General features: G+C 39.2%; 1 protein-coding gene across 1 annotated transcript in view; it reads left to right on the top strand.

The window, feature by feature from the left end:
- BET1 (Bet1 golgi vesicular membrane trafficking protein) overlaps positions 1–16,046 on the top strand; it is a 56,474-nt gene that overhangs the window by 26,139 nt on the left and 14,289 nt on the right. The gene's annotated exons all lie outside the window — the stretch shown is intronic.

Raw genomic sequence — 16,046 nt, 5'->3', positions numbered from 1 at the left:
ACTTAGGTTGCTTCCATGTCCTGGCTACCGTAAATAGAGCTGCAATAAACATTTTGGTGCATGACTCTTTTTGAATTATGGTTTTCTCAGGGTATATGCCTAGTAGTGGGATTGTGGGGTCATATGGTAGTTCTATTTGTAGTTTTATAAGGAACCTCCATACTGTTCTCCATAGTGGCTGTATCATTTTACATTCCCACCAGCAGTGCAAGAGTGTTCCCTTTTCTCCACACCCTCTCCAGCATTTATTGTTTCTAGAGTTTTGGATGATGGCCAATCTGACTGGTGTGAGATGATATCTCATTGTAGTTTTGATTTGCATTTCTCTAATGATTAATGATGTTGAGCATTCTTTCATGTGTTTGTTGGCAATCTGTATATCTTCTTTGGAGAAATGTCTATTGAGTTCTTCTGCCCATTTTTGGATTGGGTTGTTTGTTTTTTTGTTATTGAGCTGCCTGAGTTGCTTATAAATTTTGGATATTAATCCTTTGTCAGTTGCTTCATTTGCAAATATATTCTCCCATTCTGAGGGTTGTCTTTTGGTCTTGTTTATGGTATCCTTTGCTGTGCAAAAGCTTTTAAGTTTCATTAGATCCCATTTTTTAATTTTTGTTTTGATTTCCATTTCTCTAGGAGATGGGTCAAAAAGGATCTTGCTGTGGTGTATGTCATAGAGTGTTCTGCCTGTGTTTTCCTCTAAGAGTTTGATAGTGTCTGGCCTTACATTTAGGCCTTTAACCCATTTTGAGTTTATTTTTGTGTATGGTGTTAGGGAGTGTTGTACTTTCATACTTCTACAGGTAGCTGTCCAGTTTTCCCAGCACCACTTACTGAAGAGGCTGTCTTTTCTCCACTGTGTATCCTTCCCTCCTTTATCAAAGATAAGGTGACCATATGCGTGTGGGTTTATCACTGGGCTTTCTATCCTGTTCCATCGATCTATATTTCTGTTTTTGTGCCAGGACCATACTGTCTTGATTACTGTGGCCTTGTAGTATAGTCTGAAGTCAGGGAGCCTGATTCCTCCAGCTCCATTTTTCGTTCTCAAGATTGCTTTGGCTATTCGGGGTCTTTTGTGTTTCCATACAAATTGTGAAATTCTTTGTTCTAGTTCTGTAAAAAAAGCCAGTGGTAATTTGATAGGGATTGCATTGAATCTGTACATTGCTTTGGGTAATAGAGTCATTTTCACAATGTTGATTCTTCCAATCCAAGAACATGGTATATTTCTCCACCTATTTGTATCATCTTTAATTTCTTTCATCAGTGTCTTATAGTTTTCTGCATACAAGTCTTTTGTCTCCTTAGGTAGGTTTATTCCTAGATATTTTTTTCTTTTTGTTGCAATGGTAAATGGGAGTGTTTTCTTAATTTCCCTCTCAGATTTTTCATCATTAGTGTATAAGAATGCCAGAGATTTCTTTTTTTTTTTTTTAACATCTTTATTTGAGTAAACTGTTTTACAATAGTGTGTTAGTTTCTCCTTTACAACAAAGTGAATCAGTTATACATATACATATGTTCCCATATCTCTTCCCTCTTGCATCACCCTCCCTCCCACCCTCCCTATCCCACCCCTCTAGGTGGTCACAAAGCACATAGGTGAACTCCCTGTGCTATGCTGCAGCTTCCCACTAGCTATCTAATTTACATTTGGTGGTGTGTATATGTGCCTGCCACTCTCTCACATCGTCACAGCTTACCCTTCCCCCTCCCCATATCCTCAAGTCCATGCTCTAGTAGGTCTGTGTTTTATTCCCATCCTACCACTAATGCCAGAGATTTCTGTGCATTAATTTTGTATCCTGCACTTTACCAAATTCATTGATTAGTTCTAGTAGTTTTCTGGTAGCATCCTTAGGATTCTCTATGTATAGTATCATGTCATCTACAAACAGTGACAGCTTTACTTTTTCTTTTCCTATTTGGATTCCTTTTATTTCTTTTTTTTTTCTGATTGCTGTGGCTAGAACTTGCAAAACTAGGTTGAATAAGAGTGGTGAGAGTGGGCTACCTTGTCTTGTTCCTGATCTTAATGGTAATGGTTTCAGTTTTTCAACATTGAGAACAATGCTGGCTGTGGGTTTGTCATATATGGCCTTTATTATGTTGAGGAAAGTTCCCTCTATGCCTACTTTCTGCAGGGTTTTTATCATAAATGGGTGTTGAATTTTGTCAACAGCTTTCTCTGTATCTATTGAGATGATCATATGGTTTTTCTCCTTCAGTTTGTTGATACGATGTATCACGTTGATTGATTTGCGTATATTGAAGAATCCTTGCATTCCTGGAATAAACCCCACTTGATCATGGTGTATGATCCTTTTAATGTGCTGTTGGATTCTGTTTGCTAATATTTTGTTGAGGATTTTTGCATCTGTGTTCATCAGTGATATTGGCCTGTTGTTTTCTTTCTTTGTGACATCTTTGTCTGGTTTTGGTATCAGGGTGATGGTAGCCTCATAGAATGAGTTTGGGAGTGTTCCTCCCTCTGCTATCTTTTGGAAGACTTTGAGAAGGATAGGTGTTAGCTCTTCTCTAAATGTTTGATAGAATTCGCCTGTGAAGCCATCTGGTCCTGGGCTTTTGTTTGTTGGAAGATTTTGAATCACAGTTTCAATTTCAGTGCTTGTGATTGGTCTGTTCATATTTTCTATTTCTTCCTGGTTCAGTCTTAGCAGGTTGTGCATTTCTAAGAATTTGTCCAATTCTTCCAGGTTGTCCATTTTATTGGCATAGAGTTGCTTGTAGTAATCACTAATAATCTTTTGTATTTCTGCAGAGTCAGTTGTTACATCTCCTTTTTCATTTCTAATTGTATTGATTTGAGTCTTCTCCCTTTTTTTCTTGATGAGTCTGGCTAATGGTTTATCAATTTTCTTTATCTTCTCAAAGAACCAGCTTTTACTTTTATTGATCTTTGCTATTCTTTCCTTCATTTCTTTTTCACTTCTTTCTTTTTTTAATTAAAAAATGGATTTATTTTTAAATTTAGTTTTTACATTTTTAATTGTATAGTTGATTTACAGTTATTCAGGGGTACAGTAAAGTGATTCATATATATATATATATATATATATATATATTCTTTCCATTATTGTTTATTACAAGATCTTGTGTATAGTTCCTTGTGCTATACAATAGGTCTTGGATGTTTTATCTCTTTTATATATAGTAGTTTGTATCTGCTAATCCCATACTCCTAATTTATCTCCGCCCCCCACCTTTCTCCTTTGGTAACCGTAAGTTTGTTTTCTAGGTATGTGGGTCTGTTTGTTTTGTAAATAAGTTCATTTGTATCGTATTTTAGATTCCACATATTAGTGATATCATATGATACGTGTCTTTCTCTGTCTGACTTACTTCACTTAGTATGATAATCTCTAGGTCCATCATGTTGCTGCAAAGGGCATGCTTTCATTCTTTTTTATGGCTGTGTAATATTCCATTGTATGTATATATATGTGTGTGTGTGTGTGTGTGTGTGTGTGTGCATATATATACATATATATATCTATGTATATATATATATAGTGGTTTCCTCATGGACTCTTCAGCCTGGCCCTCCAAGGGCAAGACCCAGTGCCATGCCGAGCATGGGGCACATGTCATTTCAAGCCCACAGAACCTTAGGTGCGCTTTGGTGCAGGATGCTACAGTGATCCATGTCATCTGCCTGGTGCCTGTGTCCTTCCAGCCGGGCTGCTGCCTGCTTCCACTCAGCCCACGTTCTTTTTTTTTAACATCTCTATTTGAGTATAACTGTTTTACAATAGTGTGTTAGTTTCTCCTTTACAACAAAGTGAATCAGTTATACATATACATATGTTCCCATATCTCTTCCCTCTTGCATCACCCTCCCTCCCACCCTCCCTATCCCACCCCTCTAGGTGGTCACAAAGCACAGAGGTGAACTCCCTGTGCTATGCGGCAGCTTACCACTAGCTATCTAATTTACATTTGGTAGTGTGTATATGTCCCTGCCACACTGTCACATCGTCACCGCTTACCCTTCCCCCTCCCCATATCCTCAAGTCCATGCTCTAGTAGGTCTGTGTTTTATTCCCGTCCTACCACTAATCTCTTCATGACATTTTTTTTCTTAGATTCCATATATATGTGTTAGCATACGGTATTTGTTTTTCTCCTTCTGACTTACTTCACTCTGTATGACAGACTCCAGGTCTATCCACCTCATTACAAATAACTCAGTTTCATTTCTTTTTATGGCTGAGTAATATTCCATTGTATATATGTGCCACATCTTCTTTATCCATTCATCTGTTGATGGACACTTAGGTTGCTTCCATGTCCTGGCTACCGTAAATAGAGCTGCAATAAACATTTTGGTGCATGACTCTTTTTGAATTATGGTTTTCTCAGGGTATATGCCTAGTAGTGGGATTGTGGGGTCATATGGTAGTTCTATTTGTAGTTTTATAAGGAACCTCCATACTGTTCTCCATAGTGGCTGTATCATTTTACATTCCCACCAGCAGTGCAAGAGTGTTCCCTTTTCTCCACACCCTCTCCAGCATTTATTGTTTCTAGAGTTTTGGATGATGGCCAATCTGACCGGTGTGAGATGATATCTCATTGTAGTTTTGATTTGCATTTCTCTAATGATTAATGATGTTGAGCATTCTTTCATGTGTTTGTTGGCAATCTGTATATCTTCTTTGGAGAAATGTCTATTGAGTTCTTCTGCCCATTTTTGGATTGGGTTGTTTGTTTTTTTGTTATTGAGCTGCCTGAGTTGCTTATAAATTTTGGATATTAATCCTTTGTCAGTTGCTTCATTTGCAAATATATTCTCCCATTCTGAGGGTTGTCTTTTGGTCTTGTTTATGGTATCCTTTGCTGTGCAAAAGCTTTTAAGTTTCATTAGATCCCATTTTTTAATTTTTGTTTTGATTTCCATTTCTCCGGGAGATGGGTCAAAAAGACTCTTGCTGTGGTGTATGTCATAGAGTGTTCTGCCTGTGTTTTCCTCTAAGAGTTTGATAGTGTCTGGCCTTACATTTAGGCCTTTAACCCATTTTGAGTTTATTTTTGTGTATGGTGTTAGGGAGTGTTGTAATTTCATACTTCTACAGGTAGCTGTCCAGTTTTCCCAGCACCACTTACTGAAGAGGCTGTCTTTTCTCCACTGTGTATCCTTCCCTCCTTTATCAAAGATAAGGTGACCATATGCGTGTGGGTTTATCAATGGGCTTTCTATCCTGTTCCATTGATCTATATTTCTGTTTTTGTGCCAGGACCATACTGTCTTGATTACTGTGGCCTTGTAGTATAGTCTGAAGTCAGGGAGCCTGATTCCTCCAGCTCCATTTTTCGTTCTCAAGATTGCTTTGGCTATTCGGGGTCTTTTGTGTTTCCATACAAATTGTGAAATTCTTTGTTCTAGTTCTGTAAAAAATGCCAGTGGTAATTTGATAGGGATTGCACTGAATCTGTACAATAGTCATTTTCACAATGTTGATTCTTCCAATCCAAGAACATGGTATATTTCTCCACCTATTTGTATCATCTTTAATTTCTTTCATCAGTGTCTTATAGTTTTCTGCATACAAGTCTTTTGTCTCCTTAGGTAGGTTTATTCCTAGATATTTTATTCTTTTTGTTGCAATGGTAAATGGGAGTGTTTTCTTAATTTCCCTCTCAGATTTTTCATCATTTGTGTATAAGAATGCCACAGATTTCTGTGCATTAATTTTCTATCCTGCTACTTTACCAAATTCATTGATTAGTTCTAGTAGTTTTCTGGTAGCATCCTTAGTATTCTCTATGTATAGTATCATGTCATCTGCAAACAGTGACAGCTTTACTTCTTCTTTTCCTATTTGGATTCCTTTTATTTCTTTTTTTTCTCTGATTGCTGTGGCTAGAACTTGCAAAACTAGGTTGAATAAGAGTGGTGAGAGTGGGCAACCTTGTCTTGTTCCTGATCTTAGTGGAAATGGATTCAGTGTTTCACCATTGAGAACAATGCTGGCTGTGGGTTTGTCATATATGGCCTTTATTATGTTGAGGAAAGTTCCCTCTATGCCTACTTTCTGCAGGGTTTTTATCCTAAATGGGTGTTGAATTTTGTCAAAAGCTTTCTCTGCATCGATTGAGATGATCATATGGTTTTTCCTCCTTCAGTTTGTTGATACGGTGTATCACGTTGATTGATATGCGTATATTGAAGAATCCTTGCATTCCTGGAATAAACCTCACTTGATCATGGTGTATGATCCTTTTAATGTGCTGTTGGATTCTGTTTGCTAATATTTTGTTGAGGATTTTTGCATCTATGTTCATCAGTGATATTGGCCTGTAGTTTTCTTTCTTTGTGACGTCTTTGTCTGGTTTTGGTATCAGGGTGATGGTGGCCTCATAGAATGAGTTTGGGAGTGTTCCTCCCTCTGCTATGTTTTGGAAGAGTTTGAGAAGGATAGGTGTTAGCTCTTCTCTAAGTGTTTGATAGAATTCGCCTGTGAAGCCATCTGGTCCTGAGCTTTTGTTTGTTGGAAGATTTTGAATCACAGTTTCAATTTCAGTGCTTGTGATTGGTCTGTTCATATTTTCTATTTCTTCCTGGTTCAGTCTTGGCAGGTTGTGCATTTCTAAGAATTTGTCCATTTCTTCCAGGTTGTCCATTTTATTGGCATAGAGTTGCTTGTAGTAATCTCTAATAATCTTTTGTATTTCTGCAGTGTCAGTTGTTACATCTCCGTTTTCATTTCTAATTCTATTGATTTGAGTCTTCTCCGTTTTTTTTCTTGATGAGTCTGGCTAATGGTTTATCAATTTTCTTTATCTTCTCAAAGAACCAGCTTTTACTTTTATTGATCTTTGCTATTCTTTCCTTCATTTCTTTTTCACTTCTTTCTTTTTTTTTATTAAAAAAATGGATTTATTTTTAAATTTAGTTTTTACATTTTTAATTGAAGTATAGTTGATTTACAGTTATTCAGGGGTACAGTAAAGTGATTCATATATATATATATATATATATATATATATTCTGTCCATTATTGTTTATTACAAGATCTTGTGTATAGTTCCTTGTGCTATACAATAGGTCTTGGATGTTTTATCTCTTTTATATATAGTAGTTTGTATCTGCTAATCCCATACTCCTAATTTATCTCCGCCCCCCACCTTTCTCCTTTGGTAACCGTAAGTTTGTTTTCTAGGTATGTGGGTCTGTTTGTTTTGTAAATAAGTTCATTTGTATCGTATTTTAGATTCCACATATTAGTGATATCACATGATATGTGTCTTTCTCTGTCTGACTTACTTCACTTAGTATGATAATCTCTAGGTTCATCATGTTGCTGCAAAGGGCATGCTTTCATTCTTTTTTATGGCTGTGTAATATTCCATTGTATGTATATGTGTGTGTGTGCATATATATACATATATATATCTATGTATATATATATATAGTGGTTTCCTCATGGACTCTTCAGCCTGGCCCTCCAAGGGCAAGACCCAGTGCCATGCCGAGCATGGGGCACATGTCATTTCAAGCCCACAGAACCTTAGGTGCGCTTTGGTGCAGGATGCTACAGTGATCCATGTCATCTGCCTGGTGCCTGTGTCCTTCCAGCCGGGCTGCTGCCTGCTTCCACTCAGCCCACGTTCTTTTTTTTTAACATCTCTATTTGAGTATAACTGTTTTACAATAGTGTGTTAGTTTCTCCTTTACAACAAAGTGAATCAGTTATACATATACAAATGTTCCCATATCTCTTCCCTCTTGCGTCACCCTCCCTCCCACCCTCCCTATCCCACCCCTCTAGGTGGTCACAAAGCACAGAGGTGAACTCCCTGTGCTATGCGGCAGCTTACCACTAGCTATCTAATTTACATTTGGTAGTGTGTATATGTCCCTGCCACACTGTCACATCGTCACCGCTTACCCTTCCCCCTCCCCATATCCTCAAGTCCATGCTCTAGTAGGTCTGTGTTTTATTCCCGTCCTACCACTAATCTCTTCATGACTTTTTTTTTCTTAGATTCCATATATATGTGTTAGCATACGGTATTTGTTTTTCTCCTTCTGACTTACTTCACTCTGTATGACAGACTCCAGGTCTATCCACCTCATTACAAATAACTCAGTTTCATTTCTTTTTATGGCTGAGTAATATTCCATTGTATATATGTGCCACATCTTCTTTATCCATTCATCTGTTGATGGACACTTAGGTTGCTTCCATGTCCTGGCTACCGTAAATAGAGCTGCAATAAACATTTTGGTGCATGACTCTTTTTGAATTATGGTTTTCTCAGGGTATATGCCTAGTAGTGGGATTGTGGGGTCATATGGTAGTTCTATTTGTAGTTTTATAAGGAACCTCCATACTGTTCTCCATAGTGGCTGTATCATTTTACATTCCCACCAGCAGTGCAAGAGTGTTCCCTTTTCTCCACACCCTCTCCAGCATTTATTGTTTCTAGAGTTTTGGATGATGGCCAATCTGACCGGTGTGAGATGATATCTCATTGTAGTTTTGATTTGCATTTCTCTAATGATTAATGATGTTGAGCATTCTTTCATGTGTTTGTTGGCAATCTGTATATCTTCTTTGGAGAAATGTCTATTGAGTTCTTCTGCCCATTTTTGGATTGGGTAGTTTGTTTTTTTGTTATTGAGCTGCCTGAGTTGCTTATAAATTTTGGATATTAATCCTTTGTCAGTTGCTTCATTTGCAAATATATTCTCCCATTCTGAGGGTTGTCTTTTGGTCTTGTTTATGGTATCCTTTGCAGTGCAAAAGCTTTTAAGTTTCATTAGATCCCATTTTTTAATTTTTGTTTTGATTTCCATTTCTCTAGGAGATGGGTCAAAAAGGATCTTGCTGTGGTGTATGTCATAGAGTGTTCTGCCTGTGTTTTCCTCTAAGAGTTTGATAGTGTCTGGCCTTACATTTAGGCCTTTAACCCATTTTGAGTTTATTTTTGTGTATGGTGTTAGGGAGTGTTGTAATTTCATACTTCTACAGGTAGCTGTCCAGTTTTCCCAGCACCACTTACTGAAGAGGCTGTCTTTTCTCCACTGTGTATCCTTCCCTCCTTTATCAAAGATAAGGTGACCATATGCGTGTGGGTTTATCAATGGGCTTTCTATCCTGTTCCATTGATCTATATTTCTGTTTTTGTGCCAGGACCATACTGTCTTGATTACTGTGGCCTTGTAGTATAGTCTGAAGTCAGGGAGCCTGATTCCTCCAGCTCCATTTTTCGTTCTCAAGATTGCTTTGGCTATTCGGGGTCTTTTGTGTTTCCATACAAATTGTGAAATTCTTTGTTCTAGTTCTGTAAAAAAAGCCAGTGGTAATTTGATAGGGATTGCACTGAATCTGTACATTGCTTTGGGTAATAGAGTCATTTTCACAATGTTGATTCTTCCAATCCAAGAACATGGTATATTTCTCCACCTATTTGTATCATCTTTAATTTCTTTCATCGGTGTCTTATAGTTTTCTGCATACAAGTCTTTTGTCTCCTTAGGTAGGTTTATTCCTAGATATTTTATTCTTTTTGTTGCAATGGTAAATGGGAGTGTTTTCTCAATTTCCCTCTCAGATTTTTCATCATTTGTGTATAAGAATGCCACAGATTTCTGTGCATTAATTTTGTATCCTGCTACTTTACCAAATTCATTGATTAGTTCTAGTAGTTTTCTGGTAGCATCCTTAGGATTCTCTATGTATAGCATCATGTCATCTGCAAACAGTGACAGCTTTACTTCTTCTTTTCCTATTTGGATTCCTTTTGTTTCTTTTTTTTCTCTGATTGCTGTGGCTAGAACTTGCAAAACTAGGTTGAATAAGAGTGGTGAGAGTGGGCAACCTTGTCTTGTTCCTGATCTTAGTGGAAATGGATTCAGTGTTTCACCATTGAGAACAATGCTGGCTATGGCCTTTATTATGTTGAGGAAAGTTCCCTCTATGCCTACTTTCTGCAGGGTTTTCATCCTAAATGGGTGTTGAATTTTGTCAAAAGCTTTCTCTGCATCGATTGAGATGATCATATGGTTTTTCTCCTTCAGTTTGTTGATACGGTGTATCACGTTGATTGATTTGCGTATATTGAAGAATCCTTGCATTCCTGGAATAAACCTCACTTGATCATGGTGTATGATCCTTTTAATGTGCTGTTGGATTCTGTTTGCTAATATTTTGTTGAGGATTTTTGCATCTATGTTCATCAGTGATATTGGCCTGTTGTTTTCTTTCTTTGTGACATCTTTGTCTGGTTTTGGTATCAGGGTGATGGTAGCCTCATAGAATGAGTTTGGGAGTGTTCCTCCCTCTGCTATCTTTTGGAAGACTTTGAGAAGGATAGGTGTTAGCTCTTCTCTAAATGTTTGATAGAATTCGCCTGTGAAGCCATCTGGTCCTGGGCTTTTGTTTGTTGGAAGATTTTGAATCACAGTTTCAATTTCAGTGCTTGTGATTGGTCTGTTCATATTTTCTATTTCTTCCTGGTTCAGTCTTGGCAGGTTGTGCATTTCTAAGAATTTGTCCATTTCTTCCAGGTTGTCCAATTTATTGGCATAGAGTTGCTTGTAGTAATCACTAATAATCTTTTGTATTTCTGCAGAGTCAGTTGTTACATCTCCTTTTTCATTTCTAATTGTATTGCTTTGAGTCTTCTCCCTTTTTTTCTTGATGAGTCTGGCTAATGGTTTATCAATTTTATTTATCTTCTCAAAGAACCAGCTTTTACTTTTATTGATCTTTGCTATTTTTTCCTTCATTTCTTTTTCATTTATTTCTGATCTGATCTTTATGATTTCTTTCCTTTTGCTAAATTTGGGGTTTTTTTGGTCTTCCTTCTCTAATTGCTTTAGGTGCAAAGTTAGGTTGTTTATTCGAGATGCTTCCTGTTTCTTAAGGTATGATTGTATTGCTATAAATTTCCCTCTTAGAATTGCTTTTGCTGTATCCCATAGGTTTTGGGTCATCGTGTCTCTATTGTCATTTGTTTCTAAGTACTTTTTGATTTCCTCTTTGATTCCTCAGTGATCACTTCGTTATTAAGTAGTGTATTGTTTAGCCTCCATGTGTTTGTATTTTTTACAGATCTTTTCCTATAATTGATATCTAGTCTCATAGCGTTGTGGTCAGAAAAGATACTTGATACGATTTCAATTTTCTTAAATTTGCCAAGGGTAGATTTGTGACCCAAGACACGATCTGTCCTGGAGAATGTTCCATGGGCACTTGAGAAAAATGTGTATTCTGTTGTTTTTGGATGGAATGTCCTATAAATATCAAGTAAATCCATCTTGTATAATGTATCATTTAAAGCTTGTGTTTCCTTATTTATTTTCATTTTGGATGATCTGTCCATTGGTGACAGTGGGGTGTTAAAGTCCCCTACTATGATTGTGTTACTGTCGATTTCCCCTTTTATGGCTGTTAGTATTTGTCTTATGTACTGAGGTGCTCCTATGTTGGGTGCATAACTATTTACAATTGTTATATCTTCTTCATGGATCGATCCCTTGATCATTATGTAGTGTCCTTCTTTGTCTCTTGTAATAGTTTTTATTTTAAAGTCTGTTTTGTCTGATATGAGAATTGCTACTCCACCTTTCTTCTGATTTCCATTTGCATGGAATATCTGTTTCCATCCCCTCACTTTCAGCCTGTAAGTGTCCCTAGGTCTGAAGTGGGTCTCTTGTAGACAGCATATATATGGGTCCTGTTTGTGTATCCATTCAGCCAGTCTGTGTCTTTTGGTGGGAGCATTTAATCCATTTACATTTAAGGAAATTATTGATATGTGCGTTCCTATTACCATTTACTTAATTGTTTCGGGTTGTTCTTGTAGGTCTTTTCCTTCTCTTATGTTTCTTGCTTAGAGAAGTTCCTTTAGCATTTGCTGTAAAGCTGGTTTGGTGGTGCTGAACTCTCTTAGCTTTTGCTTGTCTGTAAAGGTTTTAATTTCTCCATCAAATCTGAATGAGACCCTTGCTGCGTAGAGTAATCTTGATTGTAGGTTTTTTTCCTTCATCACTTTAAATATGTCCTGCCACTCCCTTCTGGCTTGTAGAGTTTCTGCTGAAAGATCAGATGTTAGCCTTATGGGGATTCCCTTGTGTGTTATTTGTTGTTTTTCCCTTGCTGCTTTTAATATGTTTTCTTTGTATTTAATTTTTGACAGTTTGATTATTATGTGTCTCGGCGTGTTTATCCTTGGATTTATCCTGTATGGGACTCTCTGTGCTTCTTGGACTTGATTGACTATTTCCTTTCCTATATTAGGGAAGTTTTCAACTATAATCTCTTCAAATATTTTCTCAGTCCCTTCCTTTTTCTCTTCTTCTTCTGGGACCCCTATGATTCGAATGTTGGTGCGTTTAATGTTGTCCCAGAGATCTCTGAGACTGTCCTCAGTTCTTTTCATTCTTTTTTCTTTCTTCTGCTCTGCAGTAGTTATTTCCACTATTTTATCTTCCAGGTCACTTATCCGTCCCTCTGCCTCAGTTATTCTGCTACTGATCCCATCTAGAGTATTTTTCATTTCATTTATTGTGTTGCTCATCGTTACTTGCTTCCTCTTTATTTCTTCTAGGTCCTTGTTAACTGTTTCTTGAAATTTGTCTATTCTATTTCCAAGATTTTGAATCATCTTCACCATCATTATTCTGAATTCTCTTTCAGGTAGACTGGCTATTACCTCTTCATTTGTTAGGTCTGGTGTGTTTTTATCTTGTTCCTTCATCTGCTGTGTGTTTTTCTGTCTTCTCATTTTGCTTATCTTACTGTGTTTGGGGTCTCCCTTTTGCAGGCTGCAGGTTCGTAGTTCCCTGTTTTTGGTGCTGTCCCCAGTGTCTGAGGTTGGTTCAGTGGGTTGAGCAGGTTTTCTGGTTGGGGGGACCAGTGCCCCTGTTCTGGTGGATGAGGCTGGATCCCGTCTCCCTGGTGGGCAGGTCCACATCTGGTGGCGTGTATGGGGATGTTGGTAGCCTTACTATGATTCTAGGCAGACTCTCTGCTAATGGATGGGGCTGTAGACCTGTCTTGCTCTTTGTTGGGTATAGGGTGTCCAGCACTGTTTTTTGCTGGTCCTTGAGTGAAGCTGGGTCTTGGTGTTGAGATGGAGATCTCTGGGAGATTTTTGCCGTTTGATGTTACGTGGAGCTGAGAGGTCTCTTGTGGACCAGTGTCCTGAGGTTGGTTCTCCCACCTCAGAGACACAGTCTTGACACCTGGCTGGAGTGCCAAGAGCCTTTAATCCACACGGCTCAAAAAAAAGGGAGAAAAAAATAGAAAGGCAAGAAAGGAAGGAGGAAGGGAGGGAAGGGAGGAAGAAAGGAAGGGAGGAAGGAAGGAGCGAATCAAGAAAGGAAGGGAGGGAGGAAGAAAGGAAGGGAGGAAGGAAGGAGGGAATAAAGGAAGGAAGGGAGGAAGGAAGGAAGGTAGGAAGAAAGAAAGGGGAGAAGACAAAATAAAGTAGGGTAAAATACAGTTATTAAAATAAAAAATAATTATTAGAAGAAAAATTTCTATTAAGGAAAGAAAAAAAACCAAAGAAAACGGGTCGGTCTAACCCTAGGACAAATGGTGAAAATAAAGCTATACAGACAAAATCTCACACAGCAGTACTCACATACACACTCACAAAAAGAAGAAAGGGGAAAATAATAGTATATCTTGCTCCCAAAGTCCACCTCCTCAACTTGGGATATTTCGCTGTCTCTTCAGGTTTTCCACAGATGCAGGGCACTTCAACTTGGGTGTGGAGTTTTAATTCGCTGCTTCTGAGGATGCTGGGAGAGACATATCCCTCTCTTTGTTCGCACAGCTCGTGGGGTTCAGCTTTGGACTTGGCCCTTCCTCTGCGCGTAGGTCGTCCGAGGACGTTTGCCCTTCGCTCAGACAGGATGGGGTTAAAGGAGCAGCTGATTCGGGGGCTCTGGCTCACTCAGGCCAGGGGGAGGGAGGGGCACGGATGCGGGGCGAGCCTGCGATGTCAGAGGCCAGCGTCGCTGCACCGGCCCGAGGTGCACCGTGCGTTTTCCCAGGGAAGCTGTCCCTGGATCCCGGGACCCTGGTGGCGGGCTGCACAGGCTCCCGGGAGGGCCGGTATGGAGAGTGACCTGTGCTTGCACACAGGCCTCTTGGTGGCGGCAGTAGCAACCCTAGCGTCCCACACCCGTCTCTGTTGTCCGTGCCGACAGCCTCAGCTCGTGCCCGTTTCTGGAGCTCCTTTATGCGGTGCCCTTAATCCCCTTTCCTCGTGCCCCAGGAAGCAAAGAGGCCAGAAAAAGTCTCTTGTCTCTTCGGCAGCTCCGCGCCCGTTTCTGGAGCTCCTTTAAGCGGTGCGCTTAAATCCCTCTCCTCACGCAGCAGGAGGCAAAGAGGGAAGAAAAGGTCTCTTGCCTCTTTGGCAGCTCCAGACTTCTCCCAGACTCCCTCCGGGCCAGCCGTGGTGCACTAACCCCTTCAGGCTGTTTTCACTCTGCCAACTCCAGACCTTCCCTGGGATCCGCCTGAGGCTCAGTTCCCAGCCCCGCCTGCCCCGGCGGGTGAGCAGACAAGGCTCTTGGGCTGGTGAGTGCTGATCGGCACTGATCCTTTCCGGAATCTCTCCGCTTTGCCCTCCACACCCTATTGCTGCGCTCTCCTCTCTGGCTCTGAAGCTTCCCCCTCCGCCACCCGCAGTCTCCACCCGCGAAGGGGCTTCTAGTGTGTGGGAACCTTTCCTCCTTCACGGCTCCCTCCCACTGGTGCAGGTCCCGTCCCTATTCTTTTGTCTCTGTTTATTCTTTTTTCTTTTGCCCTACCCAGGTACGTGGGGAGTTTCTTGCCTTTTGGGAGGTCTGAGGTCTTCTGCCAGCGTTCGGTGGGTGTTCTATAGGAGAAGTTCCACGTGTAGATGTATTTTTGATGTATCTGTGAGGAGGAAGGTGATCCCCGCGTCTTACTCTTCCTCCATCTTCTCCTTCATTTATTTCTGATCTGATCTTTATGATTTCTTTCCTTCTTTTAAATTTGGGGTTTTTTTGTTCTTCCTTCTCTAATTGCTTTAGATGCAAAGTTAGGTTGTTTATTCGAGATGTTTCGTATTTCTTAAGGTATGATTGTATTGCTGTAAACTTCCCTCTTAGAACTGCTTTTGCTGTATCCCATAGGTTTTGGGTCGTCTAGAGTAGTTTTTAACTTGCATCCTCGCTCCCAGAAGTCTTCAGTGGCCTCCCATGATGTAAGAAATGAAGTTCACACTTTGTAGTTCGATCAAATAGGTTCTGCAAATATTGTCCACAGCTTTTCAGACCTTACCTCCTGTACCTCCAGAATGTATGCATGCTTCCTGCCAAGCAAATTCAAGTACTCCTTGTGTCCTACGCATGCTGTCACTCTTGCATTCCTGTATCTTTGGGCATGCTATCGCTTTGCCTTAGACTGCCTCTCTCTCCTAACATTGGCTGAAGTCTTGCCCTTCTGAATGGCTCCACCTCATTGCATCTTCTCTCCTCCAGGCCATACCTGATCATCACATAAAAGTAACCTTTTCCTTATGGAACGTAAGACCATTTGTACCATTTCTGTAGCACTTATTGCATAATGATCTGCATTGGATTTATTTGTATGTAAAAGGAATTTACCAGAAATAGGGTTTTCTATTGTACTTAGTTTTATATTCTACATAGCACTTACAATAATTCCTTATAGTGGTATTGAGTTAATATGTATTAAATAAAGGATTACCAAAAGATAGTTTTAACAGTGTATATGATTGATTCTGCATTAAAATAAACATGCAGTACACTTATAGAGCATTCATTGGAAGCTTATGCTGCAAAATCTTAAGTGCTATTTCATTAGTCTTTGGAAAATAGAATTATATTCAGCCTGGAGACTGTTACATTCTGAAATGAGTATTGTTTTCAAGGTCATATTAAATCAAAAGGAGTTGATCTATGAACTAAGCAATTTTGTATAATGTTAATAATTTTAAAAGTACAACATTCAGAGGAAATTAAGAATTAAATGATTTTTAAAAAAATTCTAATATTGATAGTTTAGGCT

The sequence above is a fragment of the Kogia breviceps genome, chromosome 9, assembly GCF_026419965.1.
Source record: "Kogia breviceps isolate mKogBre1 chromosome 9, mKogBre1 haplotype 1, whole genome shotgun sequence".
In the NCBI taxonomy this organism is placed as follows: domain Eukaryota; kingdom Metazoa; phylum Chordata; class Mammalia; order Artiodactyla; family Physeteridae; genus Kogia; species Kogia breviceps.
This window is presented reverse-complemented; position numbering and strand designations above follow the sequence as displayed.